Here is a 27,528-nt window from a genome sequence, read left to right as displayed (position 1 = left end):
AGATTATATAATCAGTAAAATGATTGAACACTTCCCATGTTATGCAGATAATCTGAAATATACCAGTAGGTCCTGGCAGTAATTGTGCATACACATGATTCAGCCCATGTTTTTTCAACATAACAATGTAGATAAATGTCGAGGTTCAAAATGTTATTTACTTAGTTTTTCTAATGACATTGGAGATTGAAGCTAGTGCTCCACATATTCTAGATAAGCATCCTACTGCACAGCTCTATTCCAAAGTTCCAAATACATTTTATTTTTATAAAACACATGTGAAACCTATTAATTTTAGGAAAATATAATTCTTAGTATAAAGAAACATATTAAATGTTATAATTCAAACATCCAAATAAAAATGACATAATATCAAATAAAATATTCAAATTTCAAATACAAAAGCAATAATCCAAATTAAACACAAGTTATTGTCCCTACACACCTATGTTAATATCTCTATATTTCTATGTACACTTATAGCCATCTCATTTCTCAAGTGTTGTACAAATGAATATAAGAAGAATAAGATAAAATCGTGCTCTATTTCAGTTAGTTTTGTTTCATTCTCAAGTTCTGTTTTGAAATAATTCTGTGTAGAAATTCATAATAAATATTTGACAAAATAATAGTGACTAAATATAATATCCTTAATCTTTGAATTTCATCCCAATTAATTAATATTCTTATGCTAGCTCTTCTGCATAGGCATTGATATTACAGCAAAGAAAGAAGACAGTTTGGGCTGACTATTAAGCATCTTCATTAGTGTAATTATATTTTTGAAATTCTAAACACATTGCAGGATACTAACACCACCAATGATGTTGTGGTTATTTATTTAAATCCTACATAAGAGGAAAAGACTCAGTTCCTTTGCTGGAACAAAATGCCTAACTACTCCATCAGGATTTGTTGAATAATTCCCTTGAGGTCAGAAAACATTACAGGCAAAAATGATACTGTCGGGTCTTCAAACACCTCACATCTATCTGAAACTGCATGCCTCCTGACTTCTGTAGACAGTAATAAGATTTCTACTCCCTCCAAATACTGATTAAAAAACTCTCTGGAGTTACTTTGACAATACAGAAATAATGAAGAAACATGGAACACTTTACATATGCCTATAAATACAATTTTGGCAAACTTAATTCTATATGTGAAATGGGAACACAAATTAGGGCTGAGTAGCATTTACCTTAGAAAGAGTTTGTACTACCTTTTCAAAATTAGTCCTCTGATCGGCCCCACCCAGTGGCTGACACAGACACCCACAGCCAAACAGTGGCTGGAAGTTGGGAATCTTTTTGGAAGGAGCTGAAGGGGTTGGCAGTCCTATAAAAGGACCAACAATATGAACTAACCAGTACCCCCAGACTTCCACAGGACTAAACCACCAAAGAAAACACATGGTGGGACTCATGTCTCTAGTTGCATATGTAACAGAGGATGGCCTAGTCCTCCATCAATGGGAGGAGAGGCCGTTGGTCTTGTGAAGATTCTATGCCCCAGTATAGGAGAATGCCAGGGCCAGGAAGTCGGAGTGGGTGGGTTAGGGAGTAGGATAGAGGGGACAGGGGAGGTGATAGGGGATTTTCAGAGAGGAAACTAGGAAAGGGGATAACATTTGAAATGTAAATAAAAAAATATCTAATTAAAATTATAATAAAATGTACAAAATATATATAAGAAATAAAATAAAACCTGAAATGCTGAACTTGCAAGAGGAAAACATAAGGAAAGCAATCCAAGATATAGCTGTAGGCAAGAATTTTCTGAACCTAACTCCAATGGCACTGGAACTAGCCCAAGACTTAAAGTGTAGAACTCAGGAAATTAAAAGGTTTCTGCACATTATTCACAATAGCAAGGAAATGGAACCACCCTACATGTACACAAACAGACAAATGGATAGTGAAAAGGTAGTAGGTATGTACAATGAAATTCAATTCGGCTGAAAGTAAACATAAAATTCATAGAAAAATCGATGAAACTGAAAAGAATAATATTGACCAATGTGACTGAAACTGAGAGATACTAAAACCACATGTTGTCCCTCATACCTGTGTGTATGTGAGATAGTGTATGTGGTGTGGATGAAGCATAAAATATTGAAAATATGACTGAGAAAGGGAATAAAAATTAATATTAATGAAGAATCATTGTGAATAAATAGATACATGGAAGATGAATGGAAAAAGGGGAGGGGATAGGAGGATATGAGGAGTAGCAGGGGGTCTGTAGAGCTGATGGGGAAGAAGACTGTACCTGAGGCATACTTTATCCAAAAAATTCAATAAGGGTGCTGGAGATATGACTCAGCTCCCAAAAGCACTTGATGCTCTTCCAGAGAACCAAAATTCAGTATTCAGTTCTCAGCATTAAGTGTCAAGTACCTGAAACTGCTTAAAACTCCAGTTACTGGGAATCTGCTGTCTTTTTGCTTCCTTAGACACACATATATGGCTCTCTTTCCCTTCCCTTCCCTCCCCTTTCCCCCTCTTCCTCTCCCTCTCTTTCCCCCTCTCCCTCTCCCTCCCCTCCTTCCTTCTCCTTCTCCTCTCTTTTCTCTCCATCATTCATTCTCTGTATTCTTACTTTTTAGGTGTGTGTGTGTGTGTGTGTGTGTGTTTCATTCATTATGAGAATTTGGAAGCCTGAATGCTCTCTTCTTTTTCTTTTTCCTTTTTTAAAATTAGATATTTTCTTCATTTACATTTCAAATGCTATCCCCAAAGCCCCCTATTCTCCGCCCCCCCCCTACTCCCCAACCCACCCACTCCTGCTTCCTGGCCCTGGCATTCCCCTCTACTGGGGCATATGATCTTAGCAAGACCAAGGGCCTCTCCTCCCATTGATGACCAACTAGGCCATCCTCTGCTACATATGTAAGTAGAGACACCGCTTTGGGGAAGTACTGATTAGTTCATATTGTTGTTCCTCCTATAGGGTTGCACACCCCTTTAGCTCCTTGGGTACTTTCTCTAGCTCCTTCATTAGGAGCCCTGTGTTCCATCCAATAGATGACTGTGAGCATCCACTTCTGTATTTGCCAGGCACTGGAATAGCCTCACAAAAGAGAGCTATTTCAGGGTCCTGTCAGCAAAATCTTTATGGCATATGCATTAGTGTCTGGGTTTGGTGGTTGTATATGGGATGGATACCCGGGTGGGGCAGTCTCTGGATGGTCCTTCCTTCAGCCTCTGCCCCGAACTTTGTCTCTGTAACTCCTTCCATGGGTGTTTTGCTCCCCATTCTAAGAAGGAGCGAAGTATAATTTCACTTCACTGTATAAAATTGTGACTTAGTCCCAATAAGCACTTCTTTCTTCATACAGTCGAGTGGTACATTTTCTGGACCTATAAGAAAAGTAAGACATTTGTAAATTCTGCTCTGTCTTCCTTGGTAACAACAGACAGCCTGGCCAAGGGCACATTCTTCCTTTTAGTCTTAAACCCAGGCAGACTTCCTTACACCTCCACTTGCCTCCCTTTTGATTGCTTTCACTTTGAAGTACAAGGCTCAGCAAAGCCTCTTTGTTTTCCTGGGCATTGTAGACATGGAACCTAGATAGCAGCCTTCAGACCCTTCGAATTCCCAGGAAGCCAAGTCCCCAACCATTACTCAAATGCTCGTTTCTTTCCTTCTCAGAACTTTCTCTGCCAACCTATAAATATTTGAACACAATAAAATTCTTAAAAGGAATAGGAAGAGGGATTGTGGGTCACAAGGGGTTTAGGAACTCCTAAGGAAGACCAAAAAAGTCAATGAACCTGTACCCTTGGGGTTCTCAGAGTCTGAACCAGCAACCAAAGAACATATACAGACTAGTCCTAACCATCCCCACACATATGTAGCAGATGTGCAGTTTAGTTTGCATGTGGGTCATGAACAACTGGAGCATGGGCTATCCCATAAGGTGTTGCCTGTATGTGCGATATGTTCTACTAGGTGGGCTGCCTTGTTTGGCCTCAGTGAGAGAAGCGTCTTGCCTTGCCTAGACTTTTAGTGCTGGGTGGGAGATGATACCCTTGAGGCCCCACCTGCTCAGAGGAGAAGGTGAGGGAGAACAGGGAAGAGCTGTCGAAGGGAGTGACTGGGAGGGGGCAGTGAGCAGGATGTAAAGTGAATAAGTAAAAATTAATTAAATTAAAAAAAAAAAACCAATATAAGCCTGGCAGTGGTGGCACATGCCTTTAATCCCAGCACTTGGGAGGCAGAGGCAGGCTGATTTCTGAGTTCGGGGGCAGCCTGGTCTACAGAGTGAGTTCCAGGACAGCCAGGACTATACAAAGAAACCCTGTCTCAAAACAAAACAAAAACAGCAAAATATAATAAAAATTAGTTAATTCATTTCGTGAACAACAAGTATAAATATGATATATTCGGCTTAATAGGAAAGAATTGTTTGTAAAACTTTCCACCTTGATAACAGTTCTTGGTAAAATATTAAAACAAAACACCTTCCCAAGCCCTAACCTGAATCATCATTTAGAAAATAAAATCTGACAATTTCGCAGTTCAGGATAGATTCAATTTTCATTTTACAAATGAAAGGTGGTAGAAAGATATCTTGATCCATAGGCAGCAAAAGGAGACTGTCTACTAGACTGGGAATAGCTTCAACATAAGACCTGAAAGCCTATCTCCACACTAACACACTTCCTCCAGCAAGGCCACACTGACTTCAAAAGGACCACACAGTCTAATAGCACTATTCCCTATGGTCCAATCGTATAAAGACATGAGTATTTAAGAGCCGTCTCTATTAAAACCACCAGTCATGGGTATCCTATTCATTGACTGTCTTAGTACTTTTCTTCTAGATACTCAGATGGGTATCCTACAAATCGTCAAAGAATTTCAGCAAACATGGCCTTCTTTTTGGCTCTTTAAAATCATCTTTTTTATTGGATATTTTTTATTTATATGTCAAAACTTATCCCCTTTACCAGTTTCCCTCCCCGGAAACACCCTATTCAAATCCTCCCCCTAACCTGCTTCTATGAGGGTGCTTCCTCAACCACCTACCCACTCCTGCCACCCCACCTTAGCATTCCCCTACACTGGAACATCTAGACTTCACATGACCAAAGGCCTCTCCTCCCACTTATGACATACAAGGTCATCCTCTGTTACATAGATGTCTGGAGTCATGACTTGCTCTATGTGTAATCTTTGGTTGATCGTTTAGTCTCTGGGAGCTCTGGAGCATTTGGTTGGTTTATGTTCTTTCTACGGGGTTACAAACCTCTTCAGCTCCTTTACTCCTTTTTCAAACTCCTCCACTGGGGACCTCATACTCAGCCCAATGGTTGGCTGTGAGCATTGCCTCTCTATTTGTCAGACTCTGGCACAGCCTCTCAGGAGACAGCTATATGAGGCTTCTGTTACCAAGCATTTCTTGGCATCCTCAATAGTGTCCGGGTTGGTGTCTGAATATGATATGGATACCCAGGTGGTAAAGTCTCTGGAGGGACTTTACTTCAGTCTTTATCTCCACACCTTATCTCCATATTTGGTCCTGTGAGTATTTTGTTTCCCTTTTTAAGAAGGACCAAAGCACCCACACTTTGATCTTCCTTCTTCTTGAGGTTCATGTGATCTGTGAATTGTAGCTTGGGCATTCTGAGTTTCTGGGCTAATAACCGCTTGTCAGTGAGTGCACGCCATGTGTGTTCTTTGGTGACTGGGTAACCTCGCTCGGGATGATATTTTCTAGTTCCACTAATTTGCCTAAGAATTTCATGAAGTAATTGTTTTTAATAGATAAGTAGTACTCCATTGTGTAAATATACTACTTTTTTTTTTTATCCATTCCTCTCTTGAAGGACATCTGAGTTCTTTCCAGCTTCTGGGTATTATAAATAAGGCTGCTATGAACATAGTGGAGCATATGCTCTTGTTATATGTTGGAGATTTTTTGTTATATGCCCTGGAGTAGTATAGCTGGGTCCTAAGTTAGTTCTATGTACAATTTTCTGAAGAACCATGATACTGATTTCCAGAGTGGTGTAACAGCTTGCAATCCCACTAAGAATGGAGGAGTGTTCCTCTTTCTCCAAATCCTTGCCAGTATCTGTTGTCACCCGACTTTTTTGATCTTAGCAAAATCACCTGAGTTTTTGGTCTTAGGTGGAATCTCAGGATTGTTTCGTTTTGCGTTTCTCTGATGACTAAGGAGGTTGAACATTTCTTTAGGTACTTCTCAGACATTCAATATTCCTCAGTTGAGAATTTTTTGTTTAGCTCTGTACTCAAAATTTAATAGGATATTGTTGTTCTCTGGATTCTAACTTCTTGAAATCTTTGTATATATTAGATATTATCCCTCTATCTGATGTAGGGTTAGTAAAGATCTTTTTCAATCAGTTGGATGCCATTTTGTCGTATTGACAATTTCTTTTGCGTTCAGAAAATTTGCACTTTTACGAGGTTCAATTCTTGATCTTAAAGCACAAGCCATTGGTGTTCTGTTCAGGAAAATTTTCCTTGTGCCTATGTATTTGAGGTACTTCCCCACTTTCTATACTATTAGTTTCAGTGTATCTGGTTTTATGTGGAGGTCCTTGACCCACTTGTACTTGAGCTTTGTTCAAGAAGATAAGAATGGATCAATTTGCATTCTTCTACATGCTGACCGCCAGTTGAATCAGACCCATTTGTCTTTTTTTCACTGGATGATTTTAGCTCCTTTGTCAAAGATCAAGTGACCTTAGGTATGCAGGTTCATTTCTGGGTCCTCTATTCTATTCCATTTATCTACCTGCCTGTCTCTGTACCAATACCATGAAGTTTTTATCACTATTTCTCTGTAATACAGCTTGTGGTCAGGGATGGTGATTTCCCCCAGAAGTTCTTTTATTGTTGAGAATAGTTTTTGCTATCCTGGGTTTTTGGTTATACCAAATAAATTTGCAAATTTCTCTTTCTAACTTTTTTAAGAACTGAATTGGAATTTTGGTTGGGATTGCATTGAATCTATAGATTACTTTTGGTGAGTTGACCATTTTTACTATATTAATCCTTCCAATCCATACTCATGGGATATCTTACCATGTTCTGAGATCTTTTTTGATTTCTTTCTTCAGAGACTTGAAGTCCTTTTCATACAGATCTTTCACTTGTTTGGTTATAGTCACACCAATGTATTTTATATTATTTGTGACTATGGTGAAGTGTATCGTTTCTCTAATTTCTTTCTAAACCTCTTTATCCGTGGAGTAGAGGAAGGCTACTTCTCTTAGGAGTTCTCTGGTGGAAGTTTTGGGGTCACTTAAGTATACATTCATATCATCTGCAAATAGTGATATTTTTGCTTCCTTTCTGATTTGTTTCCCTTTGACCCCCTACTGTTGTAAAATTGCTCTGGCTAAAATTATCTTGGGATGCCTACTTGAAAATAACTTTGGATGACATAGGTTTTCCATGTCCATACCATTTCTAAGAGTTCTAATGACACAGTAATTTAGAACAAGCTTATGGCCCTTTATTTGTGTCTAGTTTCTGAAGAATCACTATCTTTTCATGATTCTTCTACAGTGTAATTACTTCTCATATTTCAACATATTTTATGTTTCAGATTAAAAGATGAATCATAGTCCTAATACAGGACATTATCTTAAAAGAAAAGTGAATTTTTTTACTTATTGAAAGGTAAGTGTTATTGGGTTATAGACTTGTGTGTGTAAACGTGAGCGTGTGTGTGTGCATGTTGCTGCATAGCTTGTGCAAACTTTATATGCCCCAGTACAGGGGAACGCCAGGGCCAAAACATGGGAGTGGGTGGGTAGTGGAGTGGGGGGGGGAGGTTATGGGGGACTTTTGGAATAGCATTGGAAATATAAATGAGGAAAATACCTAATAAAAATTATATAAAATAGAAATTGTATCTAGTGGCTCTGTGACAATATAAAATTATTACAAGTTGTATGTCATGATTTATTTGAAGCCAACAACTTGGAAGTGTGCAGTATCAATACAGTGAACTTTAAATTTTAAAATATATTTTGTTTTCATAAATTATATTTTGATTATAGTTTCTTCTTCCTTCCTTCCTTCCTTCCTTCCTTCCTTCCTTCCTTCCTTCCTTCCTTCCTTCCTCTCTCTCTCTCTCTCTGTCATGATTCTTCCTTCCTAATATACAAGCAGGCAAAAAATAATTGAAAAAAAACTAATTCCAGGTAGATATCTTTGGAGATTGCTCTGGGTTGGGGATGAGGGCTTTGTCAACTTCCCTTTCCCTGTCACTGCTGGAAGTTCATCTGACACAAACATGTTCAGGCCCTGTGCTTGCTGCCACAGTTGTGGGAGTTCCTATGTGCATTGGTTCTGCTGTATTTAGAAGAACTTGTTTCCTTCATATATTCCATCACTTCTGTGTCTTACAATCTTTCTGTCCCCCTTCTACTTCTTGAAACCTGAGGGGACAGACTTGACGGAAACATCTCACTTAAGACTGAGTATTCCAAGGTCTCTCAATGTCTGGATAGATTCCAGCTGTTTTGTCCCTGTGTTGTTGTTGTTGTTGCTGTTGTTGTTTCCCCATCTACATTAGGAGGGAGCTTCTCTTATGATGATTGAACAAAACTCTGACCTATGAGTATAACAGGTCATTAGGAGTCATTTTATGACTACATTATTTTTATATAGCAGTACTATTTGGCTGTGAAGAAATGCAAGTGATGTCTTAATCAATAAGGCTTTACCAATGACTGTGGAGAGTCACCAGTAGCTTTGGTAATAGAATAGTTTGTTTGGAATTTCCATGTATCTCCTTTGGCCAATATCTCTGTTATGTCTTCCTGGGACTGCAATCATAGGCCTCACTGGGTCAAGATAAATGTTCAGTTGGGGCTCTGTCATCCTTTTTATTTGGTGATTTCATTTAGATCACATTCATATATGCATATATTTGGGGAAGCTTCTACTATATTAGGTTTTCATACTACCACTCATATACTTTATGCTTAACTTTCCCTTTCCATATTCCCCACTTTCCTCACCTGTAAGCCTTCTACACCTGTTTGATTCTGGTGTTCTAGTCCTTCTAGTAAATCCATTCATCACTATATTCTATATCTCCTTCCAAGGAGGCCCAACTCTTTCCAAATAGTTTCTTATTTTATGCATAACCTCTTGCATATAGAAGGCTTAACAACTAACATATATGGGGATACATACTGTATTTGTCTTTTGGGTCTATTTACCTCATCCATGATGATTTTCTTTAGCTGCATCCATTTATTTGCAAATTTTATTTGTTTTTTAATAGCTAGAGACTACACAGTTGTAGAAATAGATGTCATTTTGTTTATCCATTATCTCTTGAGAGATGTATAGACTCTTTTTAATTTCTAGACATTGTTATTAGAACATGAATGAACATGGTAGAGCACATGTCTGTTCAGTAGGTGAAGAATCCTTTGTGTAGATGACCAAGCACGGTATAGCTGGATGTTTAGGTAGATCTATTTCTAACCACCACAGTGATTACCACAATGCCTGTGTGAGTTTATTCTCCTCCTAGCGAGGTATGAATGTAGCTTTTACTACACATTGTCAATAGCAGGAGGTGTCATTGTACATTTTGATTGCTGTAAGACAGAATCTCAAAGTAGTTTTGTTTTACATTTCTCTAAACATTTCTTTAAATGTTTCTTAGCAATTTATTTTTTATCTTCTGAGAATTCTTTGTTTAGTTCTGTATGTCATTTTTAAAATTGGATTATTTTGTTTTCCGATGACCAGTTTATTCAGTTATTTATACATGTTTAGTAATTAGCCCTCTATCAAATGTGTAGAAGGTACAAAGAAATTCTCATTACATAGCCTGATACTTTTCTTAATGATGTTGTCTTTGCCAAAGAGAAAACTACTTTTCACAAGGTCCCATTGATTAATTTTTAGTTCTTAGTGCTTGTGGTATCATGATCCTGTTCACAAAATCTTTTCCTGTCCCAATGACTTAATATTATTCTCCACTTTCTCTTCTATCAGGTTCAGTGAGTCTGATTTTATGCTGAGGTATTTTTTCTACTTAGAATTGTTTTTGTATGGGGGATCTTAAGTATGGACCTTTTTACATATACAAGGCCACCTAGTTTGATTTCAGCCAGCACCATTTGTAGAAGATGTTATCTTTTTCCCAATATGTATTTCTGTCTCCTTTATTAAAGACCAGGTGTTCATAGATGTGCACACTTTTATCTGGGACTTTAATTTGATTCTTTTTGTCAGTGTGTCTGTTTTTTATAATACTATGCTATTTCTATTACCATAACTCTGTAGTACACTTTGAGATCAGAGATAGTGATAATTGCAGCAGTTCATTTATTCAGATTTCCTCAAACTCCTAAATTGTTATTTTTAACATAAATAGTCTTTTATTTGTTTGGTTATTGATAGCCCAAGACATTTTGTATGAGGCTATTGTTAAAGGTGTTGCTTCCCTTATTTCCTTATCAATCATGTATATATAGAGAGGCTACCAAATTTTGTGCATTAATTTTTTATACTTCCATTTTTCTCCATGTGTTTATCAAGTGTAGGAGTCAATTTTTAAAGTATATATTGGCATTTCTAATGGTGATGGAGAAATAACTCAGTGGTTAAAATATATCCTTTCATTGTAGAGGACCAGAATTTAACTTTCAGCTAACATGGAAGTGCGTCTGCAGTACCCAAAGCTTCAGTTCCAGAGGATCTTATAGACACACTCTTCTGGTCTATAGTGTCCACATGCATGCACACGCACACGCACACGCACACACACAAACACAAATACTAGAACTTATTCTAATGTTATAATACAGAGTCAAAACTGGTTAAAGGGTAAATATTGCTTTGTGATTGTTTCTTATTCAATTTTGAAGTTTAAGATAATTTTTAACTACAGCTATTATTCTTAATAAAGAAAATATATGTATCATAATCACCTGTGCCGTTGCTCTGCCTCCATCTATTTCTTCCAATACACGCTAATATATTATTTTTGACCAAAATTGTTCAGGAAGTTCTAAGGCTGTGCTATTTGAGATATGTGTTTGTTTAAGGATGGCATTAATTTGTTCACATGCTGACTTTGTCTTTGATCAGAAAGAAAACTTTGTGACATATTAAAATTTCCTCTTTGAATGTGGCAATATTATCAATATTTTGTAAGATTTCATCTATATAATTGATATACTTTTTCCATACAGTTACTCAATAGATAATAAAATGGATATATGTACATGAGATAGACATGTACATTAGGGTAAGTTTAAATATTTATTTAAATATTTGTATTTTGCTATAACTGACTTATTTACCTATTTTTTACAAAGTGGGACAGAAATCTTCAACAATAATTAAACACTATTCAGAAACATGTATAAATAATAAAAATATCATAATTATTTACAATCAAAATTTCTTAAATCTATGATTTAATACCAGACCATTAACCATCAACTTTCATCACTCTAGAAGTCATACAGTTTATTAAGAAAATTGCCAATGCTATTAAAAATATTTTTTGGCCTACATAAAATACTGTGAGTGAAAGGGTTTTCTTAAACTATTGAATACTTTTATTCTTAATAAAGTTTCTAGTGATCCTATCTCTAAAGAGGGGGGAAGAGTGCCTTTAGTGTCTTCACACTGTGCAGACTTTCTATTCCTCATCATTGAGTGGTGCTGTCTTGAATTTAAGACAATTAAAATCAGCAAGATGTTTCATTTAATAGATCAAGTACTTCTTTAGAAGTGCTTGTTTTTATTTGTTTTTGTAACAGCATGTATACCTTCCAAATGTCAGTAATTCATGGATAATCATGGCTTTCAAAAACTTAATCTCAAAAGGCTGCGAAAAAGTATTTTGAAGCTTTACTTAAAGTTGCTAATTTTCCTCCTATGAAAATAAAGTTGATGTTATTATCATAACTATATATTTACATGCAAAGCCCTAGATTATGTGTTGAATATATATAGACTATAAGAAGATATAACTCTTCCTCTGGAACTAAACAAAATACATTCACTTCTCATGTACTTTAAATTGGTGAAGTTTTGGGGGTTCAGTTTCCACAAATTTCTTCAGCAATTTGAACAGATACAATCCAAACAACACCACAAATGAAAGAAAAATTTCTGGTAATCATAGAATAGGAGTATTAAAGTGTTTGTATAAAAAAAATTAAAGTTTTTATATTCTTTCCTTTTAATCTCTAGTAATTCAAAAATTTATTATTATGTATTTTACATGTTTAGATACTAATTCTACATGTATGTATATGTGCTATGAGCAGGCATTGCCAATAAAACCATAAGAGACGCATCAATATCCTAAATACTGCAGTATTAGAAAGTTGAAAGCCATTATGAACATGAAGAGAATCACACTCTGGTATTCTGTATGAGGAGTAAATGTTCTTAACCATTGTATAGCACAAGTTTTTATACTTTTGACAGGATGACAATATGTAGGCACTTAAAACATTTTTCTTAGGGCAGGTGTCCACTGTTTTGTATTGTTTTAGTAAAACAATATCAGTTTGTGTAATTTTGTGTACAGTAACACTATGCAAGTACTTGTAGGGAGATTTACTATTTAAGTAAGATGTAAAACAGAAAAGATTACGATCTGATTTTTCAATTGTGTAAGGAATTGTGTAGAATTAATTCATTTCAAAATCATACAATTAATAAGCAGTAGAATCAAAAGGTCAAGATGTATTTTCTATTTTTTTCTATATTATGCTGCCTTTATTGCTGTACATTTAGTGTTTTATTTTACTGTATCAATTGATTAAATATAGATTTTTGGGAAATTTCACCTAAGTGTATAAAGTATTTTGATTTCTTTAATGGCTCTACGCTCTCTAATCTCCATCAACCTTTATAGCCTTTCACCTTTCCTTCAGATCCTTTGCCTTATTCAGGTCATTCGTTTTTGTTTTTGATTTTCCCACTGATTTCAACCAGAGTCAATTTTGTGACCACAGGTTTGGAATTATTCAATGGAGCTTTGTTATTGACTCATATGATTAATATTTTTTTAGTAAAATATGAGAGATTAAATTGCAATTCAATAAAAGTTAACTGACTAAAAGTATGTTCAAACTGGATTTAGAAGTGGAAGAAAGAAAGGTGAATGAAAAGCAGTCAGATTGAGGGAAGCAAATGAGCAAATAGTAACAGTGATTCTGGGTCTTGACAGAGGATGGCCCACTTAGTGGGGCATAAGTTTGGAAGCTGATTTACACTTGCTGTTACCCCAGTTGCAGAATGCAAATTGGACCAAGTCATGAAGGAGGTCCGTATGATATGAGCACAGTGCTCCACTATTTATGACATAAGTGTTTTCAGGAAGAAATGGGTTTTATAAGGAAGTGAGAAAATAATTGCTGCTTCTTACTGTATCATATTCTAAGTTATTCTGTATGGTCATCTTGCTTTGTATTTTATTTTAAAAATAATTTGATAGTGAAATAGATACTGAAATACATTTTCTAAATGTCTGCAATGAATTAAAACTAAGTGAAAAAAAAGAACTATTTGTCCATGATTGTTGTCTCTAAATAAGTAATAAAAAATACATAATGAAGGCAGAATCAAAAATTGGAGAATAAGGCTCAAAATAAAAGGAGGTAAAATTGAGGATTCAATTAATATATAATTACAGATAATAAGATTAGTTTCTAGGTTTTAATTTATTTATTTTTATTTTTGTGCTTCTGGCCGTTTCTGCAATTGAACATCACTGTTCATCATATGCATTATTTATTTTTAGTATTAATAAATTAATATTCACTAGTATTCTATGTAAGATGCTATTTAAGCTTGAGGGATATGGCAACTGGTCAAACAAAGTTCCTGTCTGCAGGAACTTTGTTGTAGTAGATAATTAACAACCAATAATTGTATGTTACCAACATGTCAATTGTAATTGTAATGAAGAGACTAATCCATTTTTTATAACCTCTGAATATAATTCATACTATAGCTGTTATTTATATCTAAACTTCATCCTTTCTTTGATTCTATTTCTTAATTTATGCTAATAAAGAATTGAACGTGTTAAGACAATGTGTAGTCATTGCCACAGTTACTGTTAATCAGGAACCTGGTAGTGTTCAGTAGGATCCTGTAATTGCATAGTCTACAGATAAGTCAGAGGTGAGCCCTAGATGGCTGAGGCTCCTTGAAGCTATGCTGCTCAAAACGACTTGTTTCTTTGATAATATCAAGAGTGGCTCTCTGTTAGCTAGTCTGTCTTTGATGGCTTTCTCGATCAGGTCAAGCCCACCCTGTAATAATCTCCTTTTCAATGAACACTTATCAACTGACTGGAGAGTTTCTTTACATCTTCCATGAGCTCTACTCTTTCTTGTTGCCGATAGCCCTGGGGCTAATGATATTTGATGTTAATTCTATTCTCTGCGGGGTTGCGAACAAGAAATGAGTCAGCATTCAGATGATTTCCTGTAAATCTGATTCCCACCTTAGTTTGTAAAATAAAGGAGAGTTGGTGATTGGGCAGATAAAGGGAAGGTGAAGCAGAAGGTGGGGAGAGAGAAGAAGGAGAAAAGGAAAGAGGGAGATGATGCAGAGGAGGAGGAAGAAGAAGCAAAGCGGAGCAGAAGCACATGGCCTCGAGAAAACACAATTTCTAAAGGGTCTCATAGATAAAGAAGATGGTAGTGTAGCAGTAGATCTGCCAAATCTAGGTGCACAGCATGTATTCATATTAATTGAGTTGTGTTTTCATTTCCATTGCCTGGGCATATTTGGATTGGAGATTTACACTAACACTTTCTCACATAATATTGATTAGAAGGAAGTTCCTACTTCTGTCTTCACTCCAGTAGAAGGAATTACACAAAGGCTGAGGAAGCAGGGAGTTGAAAACTGTACATATATAAGCATCCTGCAAGCACACTCTGACTAGTTTGGAATTATTTAAGAAAAGGTAAACTATTTTTTATAATATCTTAATTTAAAATGTTTCATATTTATTGTTAAGAGTATGATAGTATAAAATAGCACTAACATATTTATTATATCCGAAACATATTTAGTCTCTCTAATGATTAAGTAACAATAGTTATGAAAATTTGATTATTTTTACACAACTCAAATGAGACTTTTATCATTCAGTTGTTAGGGTAATTTTAATGTGATCTATAGAAGTATTCTTCAAATACTTGACCTAACTCAGAGTTGGTACTTCAGAAAAAGAGTTCTATGAATGTAGAAGGATATATTTGAACATTTTCATAATCTGAAAAATTAGAAATATTTTAGCTGGACTTTTGCTATATTGTCATCCATATTATCAAAATAGTACTTATACCCCACTTGTGTTTTACGTCTTAGAATAGAAATGACTAATGTTTCTTTTTAAAAATGAGATATTTTATTTATTTACATTTCAGATTTTATTCCCCTTTCCTGGTTTCTCCTCCAGAAACCCTCTATCCCATCCTCCCTCCCCCTGCTTCTGTGAGAGTGCTCACCCACCCACTCACCCACTCACTCCCTCCTCCCCGCCCTGACATTCCCCTATACTGGGGCATGGAACCTTCCCAGGATCAAGGACCTCCCCTCTCATTGATGTCTGACAAGGCTATCCTCTGCTACATAAGCTGGAGCCATAGGTCATTCCATGTGAACACTTTGGTTGATGGTTTAGTCTCTGGGAACTCTGGGTGGTCTGGTTGGTTGATATTGTTGTTCCTTCTATGGGGCTGCAAACCCCTTCAGCTCCCTTGCTCCTTTCTCTAGCTCCTCCATTGGGGTCCCAGTGCTCAGTCCAATGTTGACTGTGACCATGCACCTCTGTATTTGTCAAGCTCTGGCAGAACCTCTCAGGAGACAGCTATATCAGGCTGCTGTTATGAAGCACTTCGTGGTATTCACAATAGTGTCTGGGTTTGGTATCTGTATATGGGATGACTAATGTTCTTAAATGAGTATTTCTCTGAATTTAAGATTATTTATACTAGTGTTTCTGGAAATGAAAAACTATTGAAGTATTTATTTTATTATATTGGATTTCTTGAGCACTCTCAACTAGAGAACAACTTTTCTAATGACTCTTAGGCTATGCTAGTCCATTGCTCAACCTACCATACACACATATAACACATGAATTGTTTACTGATTTTCCCAATGCTTCTTAAGAAACTCAATGAAAAACATTACTCTTTTAAAAAATTCAAGAAGAACCTTGCATTTTGTAACTCCTCAAATACATTTAAACTTAAATTTGGCATTATTTTATGTGTTAATTGTGTAATGGAGCAAATAGGTAGTTCTTAATTCAAAAAAAGCATGAAAGCATTTAAGATTCTTAATATTTTCTTAAGCACAAGAAATGTGTGATTTTCACATGTAAGTGGTTACGTGTATAGACTAGTACTGAACATAGATTAGTGAAATGTAGTAACAAAATAATCTTAATCCTAAAAGAGGTGTAAGATTTACAACATGTAATATCACTGTCAAGGAGACAAAACAATAAAATAACTATTCTAACTTTGAAGCACTTTAGTTTCCTGGAGAAATCTTTCATAGTCTTTGACTCTCCAACTTTACTTATTTTAATATGGGTTTTAGTGAAACGGATATGAGTTTCTAGAAACCACTCACTGCAAGACTTGTATGTAGAATATTAGTACACACAAATATAATCCTACAGTAAAATATTTTTGGAAAATTAGTGTCTTTTATGTTGCCAAATCTATTGAAACCAGAAGTCATTCTGTTTAAATTGTTATACAAAATATTATTTTTAATGTAAGAATTGTTGTCCCTAAAATCTTTGTTAACTTGATTGAATCAAATCTGTAAACTTTACTTTCAGTTTCTAGATTCCTTTTTGGTTCTTGATTACTTTTTAATAAAAATTCATTTGATTAGCAAAACAAAATTCTCAGACTAAGAACCATTCATGGTCTAGTCAAAGGATGGGAGCTTTAACTTTTGTAAGTGTTTTTAGTTGTTGCATTAGTCAACTTTGTGTATTATAACAAATTCTCTGAAAGAGAAAACTATGAGTTTAAAAATATTTATTTAGACTCACACTTTTAGAGATTTGATGCCATTATTGTCCAGTTCTATTGTCTCAAGTGTGAAGTGAGGCACACAACAGTTATCCACAGAAGTTTACTCATCCAATAGTGGCCAGTAATCAGAGACCAGAAGGAGCTGTGGGGTGAGATATACCCAGCAAAGACATGCCTCCATGAGCTAAGTACTTCTACCAGGAGTTGTCTTCTAGTTTTAATCACTGTAACAAAAATACCAGGGGATTATGAATGCATGGGTGGATTAATCTAGTAATGAAGGAAGTAAGAATTCTTATTATCTAATCACTTCTCTAAAGCCCCAACTAAGCCTTCAATACGTGAGTCTTTGGACTCTTTTTTTGAATGCTAGCTGCGATCATAGTATTCTTAACTATTTAAACATTATTTTCTGATTTATAAATATCTCCTAATTTTTAATACATAACTAAAATACTTTTCTGAAATTAAACCAGAATTTCCTCCCATGCAAACATCAGCGAAATGCTCACATTACAGTGATTAAAATGCTTGTATATGGCCAAGAATTCTCTGTTCATGAATGTTCTTTCTCTCCTCCAAAATTTAGAAAGTAAAAGCTATAGAGATCTCAAACTTTCTTCCAGACATGTTGTGTCCTTTGTGAGCTTTACAGCACGTTAATTGCTCTTGAACTGTTAGTCATTGTAAGTAACTCCCACTGTGGTCAATTATCAGGCAGGAGAACTCAGAACAGTGGGGAAGATTACTCATTATGACTCCCTGATCAAGCCAAAAATATGAGAGAGACACATAAATAAATGGGAATTTCATTTTGTGGACACAAAGTAAGCTTTATATTAAAGTTCATAAATTCATAAGGACAATAATACTTAAAAGACTAAGTGGCATAAAGAGTTTAGCATAAAGAAAGAGACAGAAGAGATGAGTACAATTTGTCAGAGCAATGTAGTCCTATATCTACCAGCTGCACACAATGACATGGTTTAGTGTGACATGACAAATAATTATAAATGCCATGACCTCAGAGAGTCTCCTTCATTTCAAAAGAACTCTGAGTTATATATTGAAAATTCATGCTAATGGGTAAGCATATATTCACCTGATGGTACTAAGTCATATATGAAAGCAATTTTGACACATTGTTCCTTGAATCTTTATAATCCTGCCACAGCAGGAGAATGAAGAATTGCTATTTTATTTCTTTGTAATGAAGGTAAGAGCCACAGATGTGTGTGCTGTCCTAATATTTTATATATTTCTCATTTTGCTGTACAATTTATTATTGCATCGGCAGCAGTTGTGTGTTCTCCAAAAGGTCAAGTGTTCCTAATGATAGATTTGTTAAAAGAGGCATTGTCCCTTAAAGGCTTGTCCCTACAAGCCATAGAAGCTACCTCGGGCAATTTGGGAATCTATTTTCAGGCATTGTTTGGGCTATAATTCATGAAAAAAATCTCAGGAAGGACACAGCCTGCCTGCCCTATTAATTCCCAAATCACTTACTTGATTGTACCTCAAAAATATGGTATATTTTACTTCACATAATTTTCACAATTGTTTCATAAAGGTTAGAAGCTGCTATGATTTCAGATTGAATTTGTTTTACTAACATAAACTTAACCTAAACCTACACTTGTTTTATGAGCATCATACTTTAACTTTATGTTAATTTTACTCTTAGAAATACCTATTTTATTTTCAATAGTAGCTTGCTAACCTTCATTTCTACCAGTAGTTACTAGGAATTACTTTGGTCACATCTTGATTGCCATTAGTCCACTTCCTTTTCTGTCTGAGCTTCATCATTCTAAATGGTTTGCATTGCTAACCTTTGTAGTTTCATGTTCTAGTCCATTTTTCAACATAAACTGGCAAGGAAAGGCTTAATGCGTTTCTTGTTTCAAGGTCAAAACCCATTGGGGAAGAACATCAGGGCTGATATAATTGGCTAAATAAAAATACAGAAATGAAAAAGGAGGATGAACATCTGAATTTGTCTTACTGATTGATTGATTGACTGACTGCTTTTGCATGGGGACAAATGTAACATACTGACTTTTGCTAGTCTCCGAGCTACAACCTGCTACAACCACAATGCTGTTTCTACCACTGTGGATTTTATTCTCAAAACATGAGTCAACATAAATTCTGTCTTCAATAAAGTAACTTCTCAAAAAAATTGACACTTATAAAAGAAAATAAACTAGGAGAGCAATGGTGAAGCATTTCATCTTAATATTAAATCACACATATATTTTATTGATAAAAAACATTGTACATTTTCTTTTCTACAACTTGTGTTTAATCTTATTGATTGATTGATGGATTTGTCTTGAACAATATCAAGGCCAAGGACATTGCTTTCCCTTTTTAAAAAAATATTTTTATAACTTTGGTTTTGAGTTTTCTATAATCCAAGTTGGACTGATTTTTTTTAAGCTGTGAGAAGTTTGAGGTAAAGGTAGGTGTAGCTTTTCAGTGTTCTAAACACAATTAGTTAAAGAATATGTCTTTTTCTAACATATATTTTTGGTCCCTGTTGAAATAATTTGGTTATTTTAATCAACTCTAAATAAAACTGAAATGATAAATTTTGCAAGAAAATATAATTGGAAAAAGTTACACTAAGTGAAGTAACTCAAAGTAAATTAAATGAGATCTCTTGCTGTCATATGTGGATCTTAGTCTGGAATTGCTAGTTTTGTATGCTCAGCCGGGATTACTTATAGAAGCTTGGAACCTGGAAAGGGGCCTTTGTGCAACATATATATGGAAGTGGAGAGTAGAAAGATAGAGGAAAAGAAAGAAAGGGGGAAAGGATAAATGAGGTGAATGATTTACACTGGAAGAAGACCATGGGAATGTAGGGTACAGAAGTCAGGTTGGGAGAGTTTAAATTTTATTGTAGAACATAAAGATAATACCAAGTAAAATGCCCAGAGCATGGTTTAAGCTGCTTCTCCCTGAGTTATTGATCCAGAAGATTAACAAAGATCCTCTATGGTATAGGTTAATGGCATTATTTTTTATTTGCCCATCAGAATTTTATAAGAACCTTTTGCTAAAAATACACATAATTTTGTCAAAAAACATGGTGAAATCCAGTTTCTACTGACCTTCAGGCTGCCTCCCTGCACGATAAAACCTACAGTATTATAGGTTATAACTAAAATGCTGGAAATAGCCATCCATAGCCTTACCTACTTGTGAACCCAGTGAGATACAATTACAGTAACTGATCATTGGGCAAAATGTATCCAGAGTGTATGAAGGTTATAGGAGTAACCCATCACATTCAGGGTTGATTTTTTCCCTCTCTTTTCAGATGGAAAATTATAACTGCGATTGAAAATATAGTTAAGACTACCCATGGCTTGTAATTCTATAATGCCTAAGGAAGAACTTAATACTATTAACTTGTTAAATGGGCTAATTTTCAAACTGATTTCTAGATACACATTGGTAAGCCCATGTATTTCTACACTCTTAATTTTTACCAGTAAATTTCTTTGTGGAGTAAGAGTAGCTCATAAACAGATAACTGGCCAAAGTGTAGACAAAAATTGTCTGTGGAATGCTCAGCCATGAATACTACATCTATATCACACCCTCATTTCCCAAAGGTTATAATAGCATGTGGAAAAGGGAGCTGAGGGATTGTAAAAAAAAATCAGTGATCAAAAGTGATTCTAGTGCTACAAATGCAACAATGTTTTCTTGACATTGAACTCACTAATGAACTCATAGGATCTGAGGTTGACTGCACAAGACCTACATAAGATAAAGCCAAACAACATTCCAGCATAGATGGAGAAAGAAGACAGGATTCTCCACTCCTAACTAAGGATCTATTAACAATTGATAATGGATAATGTGGTATAGTTAATTTTTTAGAGGTATAACCTATAATAGGTTGACCATACTGCTATGGATAGTCCCATACCTATAAGCACATTCACACCATTAAGCAAATTCACTAGGTTGTGAAGAAAAACGAAAGATTTCAAAAGGAGGACATAAAATTGGAACAAAAATGTGAGTTAAAGGAATCCAGGGGAAGTTGGAAGTGAGTTCTCTGTGTGTAATAAAAATGATCAAAATAGATTGTAACCATTCTCAAAGAAATAACATTTTGTTAAAGCACTGTTTTATCTACTGTAGTTTTGCTCTGTACTGTAATTTAGGAAATGTGATATCCACAGCTTATCTTTTTTCTCTGCATTTATCTGGCTATCCAGTGTCATTTGTGATTTTATATAAGTTCAGCATTAAAAGATTCATTGTAATATTATACTAGTATTATGATAAATTTACCACATGTATAACCACTTTGCATAATTTTAATACTGCAAAAAGATGGGTACTTCAAATTTATGAACACATAGTATTATTTGCACCTTTTCCTTTTTAATGTTTAATGACATTTTATTAAACATTTTAATTTCTTATTTAAAATTTTTAATATTTTTATTAGGTATTTTCCTCATTTACATTTCCAATGCTATCCCAAAAGTCCCCCATACCCTCCCCCCCCACTCCCCTACCCACTCACTCCCACTTTTTGGCCCTGGCATTCTCCTGTACTGGGGCATATAAAGTTTGCAAGTCCAATGGGCCTCTCCAGTGATGGCTGACTAGCCCATCTTTTGATACATATGTAGCTAGAGTCAAGAGCCCAGGGGTACTGGTTAGTTCATAATGTTGTTCCACCTATAGGGTTGCAGATCCCTTTAGCTCCTTGGGTACTTTCTCTAGCTACTCCATTTGGGGTCAGTGTGGTCCATCCAATAGCTGACTGTGAGCATCCACTTCTGTGTTTGCTAGGCCCCGGCATAGTCTCACAAGAGAGAGCTCTATCTAGGTCCTTTCAGCAAAATCTTGCTAGTGTGTACAATGGTGTCTGCATTTGGAAGGTGATTATGGGATGGATCCCCGGATATGGCACTCTCTAGATGGTCCATCCTTTCGTCACAGCTCCAAACATTGTCTCTGTAACTCCATCCATAGGTGTTTGGTTCCCAATTCTAAGAAGGGGCAAAGTGTCCACTTTGTAATATTATACTAGTATTATGTTAAATTTACCACATATATAACCACTTTGGATAATTTTAATACTGCAAAAAGATGGGTACTTCTTATATCTTATATCTTGGATATCCTAAGTTTCTGGGCTAATATCCACTTATCAGTGAGTACATATTGTTTGAGTTCCTTTGTGATTGAGTTATCTCACTAAGGATGATGCCCTCCAGGTCCATCCATTTGCCTAGAAAATTCATAAATTCATTCTTTTTAATAGCTGAGTAGTACTCCATTGTGTAGATGTACCACATTTTCTGTATCCATTCCTCTGTTGAGGGGCATCTGGGTTCTTTCCAGCTTCTGGCTATTATAAATAAGGCTGCTATGAACATAGTGGAGAATGTGTCCTTACTGGTTGGAACATCTTCTGGATATATGTCCAGGAGATGTATTGCGGGATCCTCTGGTATTATTATGTCCAATTTTCTGATGAACCACCAGACTGATTTCCAGAGTGGTTGTACAAGCTTGCAATCCCACCAACAATGGAGGAGTGTTCCTCTTTCTCCACATCCTCACCAGCCTCTGCTGTCAATTGAATTTTTGATCTTAGCCATTCTGACTGGTCTGAGGTGGAATCTTAGGGTTGTTTTGATTTGCATTTCCCTGATGATTAAGGATGTTGAACATTTTTTCAGTTGCTTATCTGCCATTCGTTATTCCACAGGTGAGAATTCTCTGTTCAGGTCTGAACCCCATTTTTAATGGGGTTATTTGATTTTTCTGGAGCCCACCTTCTTGAGTTTTTATATATATTGGATATTAGTCCCCTATCTGATTTAGGATAGGTAAAGATCCTTTCCCAATGCCTTGGTGATCTTTTTGTCTTGTTGATGGTGTCCTTTGCCTTGCAGAAGCTTTGCAACTTTATGAGGTCCCATTTATTGATTCTTGATCTTACTACACAAGCCATTGCTGTTCTGTTTCAGGAACTTTTCCCATGTACCCATATCTTTGAGGCTTTTCCCTACTTTCTCCTCTATAAGTTTCAGTGTCTCTGATTTTATGTGGAGTTCCTTAATCCATTTAGATTTGACCTTAGTAAAAGGAGCTAGGAATGGATCAATTCACATTCTTCTACATGATACCCGCCAGTTGTGCCAGCACCATTTGTTGAAAATGCTTTTTTCCACTGGATGGTTTTAGCTCCCTTGTCAAAGATCAAATGACCAGAGGTGTGTGGGTTCATCTTTGGGTCTTCAATTCTGTTCCATTGGTCTACTTGTCTGTCTCTATACCAGTACCATGCAGTTTTTATCACAATTGATCTGTAGTACAGCTTTAGGTCCACCAGAGGTTCTTTTACCCTTGAGAAGAGATTTGCTATCCTAGGGTTTTGTTATTCCAGATGTTACAGATTGCTCTTTCTAATTCGTCGAAGAATTGAGTTGGAATTTTGATGGGGATTGCATTGAATCTGTAGATTGCTTTTGGCAAGATAGCCATTTTTACAATGTTGATCCTGCCAATCCATGAGCGTGGGAGATCTTTCCATCTTCTGAAATCTTCTTTAATTTCTTTCTTCAAAGACTTGAAGTTCCTATCATACAGATCTTTCCCTTCCTTAGTTAGAGTCATGCCAAGGTATTTTATATTATTTGTGACTATTGAGAAGGGTGTTGTTTCCCTAATTTCTTTCTCAGCCTGTTTATCCTTTGAGTACAGAAAGGCCATTGACTTGTTTGAGTTAATTTTATATCCAGCTACTTCATTGAAGCTGTTTATCAGGCTTAGGAGTTCTCTGGTGGAATTTTTAGGTTCACTTATATATACTATCATATCATCTGCAAAAAGTGATATTTTGACTTCTTTCTTTCCAATTTGTATTCCCTTGATCTCCTTTTGTTGTCGAATTATTCTGGCTAGGACTTTAAGAACAATGTTGAATAGGTAGGGAGAGAGTGGACAGCCTTGTCTAGTCCCTGATTTTAGTGGGATTGCTTCCAGCTTCTCACCGTTTACTTTGATGTTGGCTACTGGTTTGCTGTAGATTGCTTTTATCATAGTTATGTATGGGCCTTGAATTCCTGATCTTTCCAAGACTTTTATCATGAATGCGTATTGGATTTTGTCAAATGCTTTCTCCGCATCTATCGAGATGATCATGTGGTTTTTATCTTTGAGTTTGTTTATATACTGGATTACGTTGATGGATTTCCGTATATTGAACCATCCCTGCATCCCTGGGATGAAACCTACTTGGTCAGGATGGATGATTGTTTTGATGTGTTCTTGGATTCGGTTAGCAAGAACTTTATGAGGATTTTTGCATCAATATTCATAAGGGAAATTGTTCTGAAGTTCTCTATCTTTGTTGGGTCTTTTTGTGGTTTAGGTATCAGAGTAAGTGTGGCTTCATAGAATTAGTTGGGTAGAATACCTTCTGTTTCTATTTTGTGGAATGGTTTGTAAAGAACTGGGATTAGATCTTCTTTGAAGGTCTTATAGAGCTCTGCACTAAACCCATATGGTCCTGGGGATTTTTTGGTTGGGAGACTATTAATGACTGCTTCTAATTCTTTAGGGAATATGGGACTGTTTAGATCATTAACCTGATCTTGATTTAACTTTGGTACCTGGTATCTGTCTAGAAACTTGTCCATTTCCTCCAGGTTCTCCAGTTTTGTTGAGTATAGCCTTTTGTAGAAGGATCTGATGGTGTTTTGGATTTCTTCAGGATCAGTTGTTATGTCTCCCTTTCCAATTCTGATTTTGTTAATTAGAATGCTTTCCTGTGCCCTTTAGTGAGTCTGGGTAAGGGTTTATCTATCTTGTTGATTTTCTCAAAGAACCAGCTCCTTGATTGGTTGATTCTTTGAATAGTTCTTGTTTCCACTTGGTTGATTTCACCCCTGAGTTTGATTATTTCCTGCTGTCTACTCCTCTTGGGTGAATTTGCTTCCTTTTCTTCTAGACCTTTTAGGTGTGTTGTTAAGCTGCTAATGCGAGCTCTCTCTAGTTTCTTTTTGGAAGCACTCAGAGCTATGAGTTTTCCGCTTAGAAATGTTTTCATTGTGTCCCATAAGTTTGGGTATGTTGTGGCTTCATTTTCATTAAACTCCAAAAAGTCCTTAATTTCTTTCTTTATTCCTTCCTTGACCAAGGTATCATTGAGAAGAGTGTTGTTCAGTTTCCACGTGAATGTTGGCTTTCTATTATTTATTTTGTTATTGAAGATCAGCCTTAGTCCATGGTGATCTGATAGGATTCATGGGACAATTTCAATATTTTTGTATATGTTGAGGCTTGTTTTGTGACCAATTATGTGGTCAATTTTGGAGAAGGTACCATGAGGTACTTAGAAGAAGGTATATCCTTTTGTTTTAGGATATAATGTTTTGTAGATATCTTTCAGATCCATTTGCTTCATAACTTCTGTTAGTTTCACTTTGTCCCTATTTAGTTTCTGTTTCTATGATCTGTCCATTGGTGAAAGTGGTGTGTTGAAGTCTTCCACTATTATTGTGTGAGGTGCAATGTGTGCTTTGAGCTTTACTAAAGTTTCTTTAATGAATGTGGCTGCCCTTGTATTTGGAGAATAGATATTCAGAATTGAGAGTTCATCTTGGAGGATTTTACCTTTGATGAGTATGAAGTGCCCCTCCTTGTCTATTTTGATGACTTTGGGTTGGAAGTCGATTTTATTAGATATTAGAATGGCTACTCCAGCTTGTTTCTTTATACCATTTGCTTGGAAATTTTTTTCCAACCTTTCATTCTGAGGTAATGTCTATCTTTTTCTCTGAGATGATTTTCCTGTAAGCAGCAGAATGTTGGGTCCTGTTTGTGTAGCCAGTCTGTTAGTCTATGTCTTTTTATTGGGGAGTTGAGCCCATTGATATTAAGAGATATTAAGGAAAGGTAATTGTTGCTTCCTGTTATTTTTGTTATTAAAGTTGGCGTTTTGTTCTTGTGGCTGTCTTCTTTAAGTTTGTGAGGGATTACCTTCTTGCTTTTTATAGGATGTGGTTTCCGTCCTTGTATTGTTTTTTTTTTTTTTTTTTTTTCTGTTATTATCCTTTGAAGGGCTGGATTCGTGGAAAAGCACCCGAAAAGGGTGCTGCCTCAAAAGCTCTGTGGCTCCCGCCTGTCCCAGAAGCTGTCAGCTTCTGTGTGCACACTCTCACCTGTGCAGATTACTTTTTGGCGGAGTCCCAGAACCAAGCCCTTATTTAAGTTTATTCTTAGATGTTTATTCCTCAGTATTTAGTTTCAGAAACCTTTTGTTCATGGAATTCTAAATGTTTTCTCAGAAAGTTCATTATTGACTGGAAGAAACCTTACTTATTTTGTGTTTTGATTTTATAACCTCTGATTTTACTAAATTTACTTAGTATGTAGTCATTTCTGGAGAAACTATTGTCTGCAAGTGGTGAATATTTTGACTCTCTCCTTCATAATTTGATGTGCATTATTTCCTTTGCTCGTTTGTAGATTCAAGTATATTATTAATTTTATTTTAATTTTTTAGTCCTGTACGGAATAGTAGAATAGACATCATTGTTCTGTCCCAAATTTTAGAAAGCCCATCCAGTGTGATGTTGTCTAATCTTTATTTGTTAAGATACTTTTGGAGTTCTGTCCTCCATATCTTAAGATACTTTCTTTCTATAACTAATTTGTTGAATTTCCTTTTCTAGATCTACTAAAATATTCATTTGCTTTCAGTAAATGATGTACTGGGGTGATGTATTATATATATATCTTTGGGTATGGTGAATTATCCTTATATCTATATGATGTTAGCTTTTATCATTGTAAAATTTCTTTTAAACATTTTTACATCTTTAAGAATATTTGATTGATATCCACTTATCAGTGAGTACAGTTCATTTGAGTTCTTTTGTGATTAGGTTACCTCACTCAGGATGATGCCCTCCAGGTCCAACCATTTGCCTAGGAATTTTGTGAATTCATTCTTTTTAATAGCTGAGTAGTACTCCATTGTGTAAATGTACCACATTTTTTGTATCCATTCCTCTGTTGAGGGACATCTGGGTTCTTTCCAGCTTCTGGCTATTATAAATAAGGCTGCTATGAACATAGTGGAGCATGTGTCCATCTTACCGGTTGGGACATCTTCTGGATATATGCCCAGGAGAGGTATTGCTGGATCCTCTGGTAGTACTATGTCCAATTTTCTGAGGAACCGCCAGACTGATTTCCAGAGAGGTTGTACAAGCTTGCAATCCCACCAACAATGGAGGAGTGTTCCTCTTTCTCCACATCCTCGCCAGCATCTGCTGTCACCTGAATTTTTGATCTTAGCCATTCTGACTGGTGTGAGATGGAATCTCAGGGTTGTTTTGATTTGAATTTCTCTGATGATTAAGGATGTTGAATATTTTTTCAGGTGTTTTAACCCAGAAACTTAGTATAGCGAGATATA

This window comes from Mus musculus, chromosome 12 (assembly GCF_000001635.26).
Source record: "Mus musculus strain C57BL/6J chromosome 12, GRCm38.p6 C57BL/6J".
NCBI lineage: Eukaryota > Metazoa > Chordata > Mammalia > Rodentia > Muridae > Mus > Mus musculus.
The sequence above is the reverse complement of the archived record's forward strand: the minus strand, read 5'-3'. Positions refer to the sequence as shown.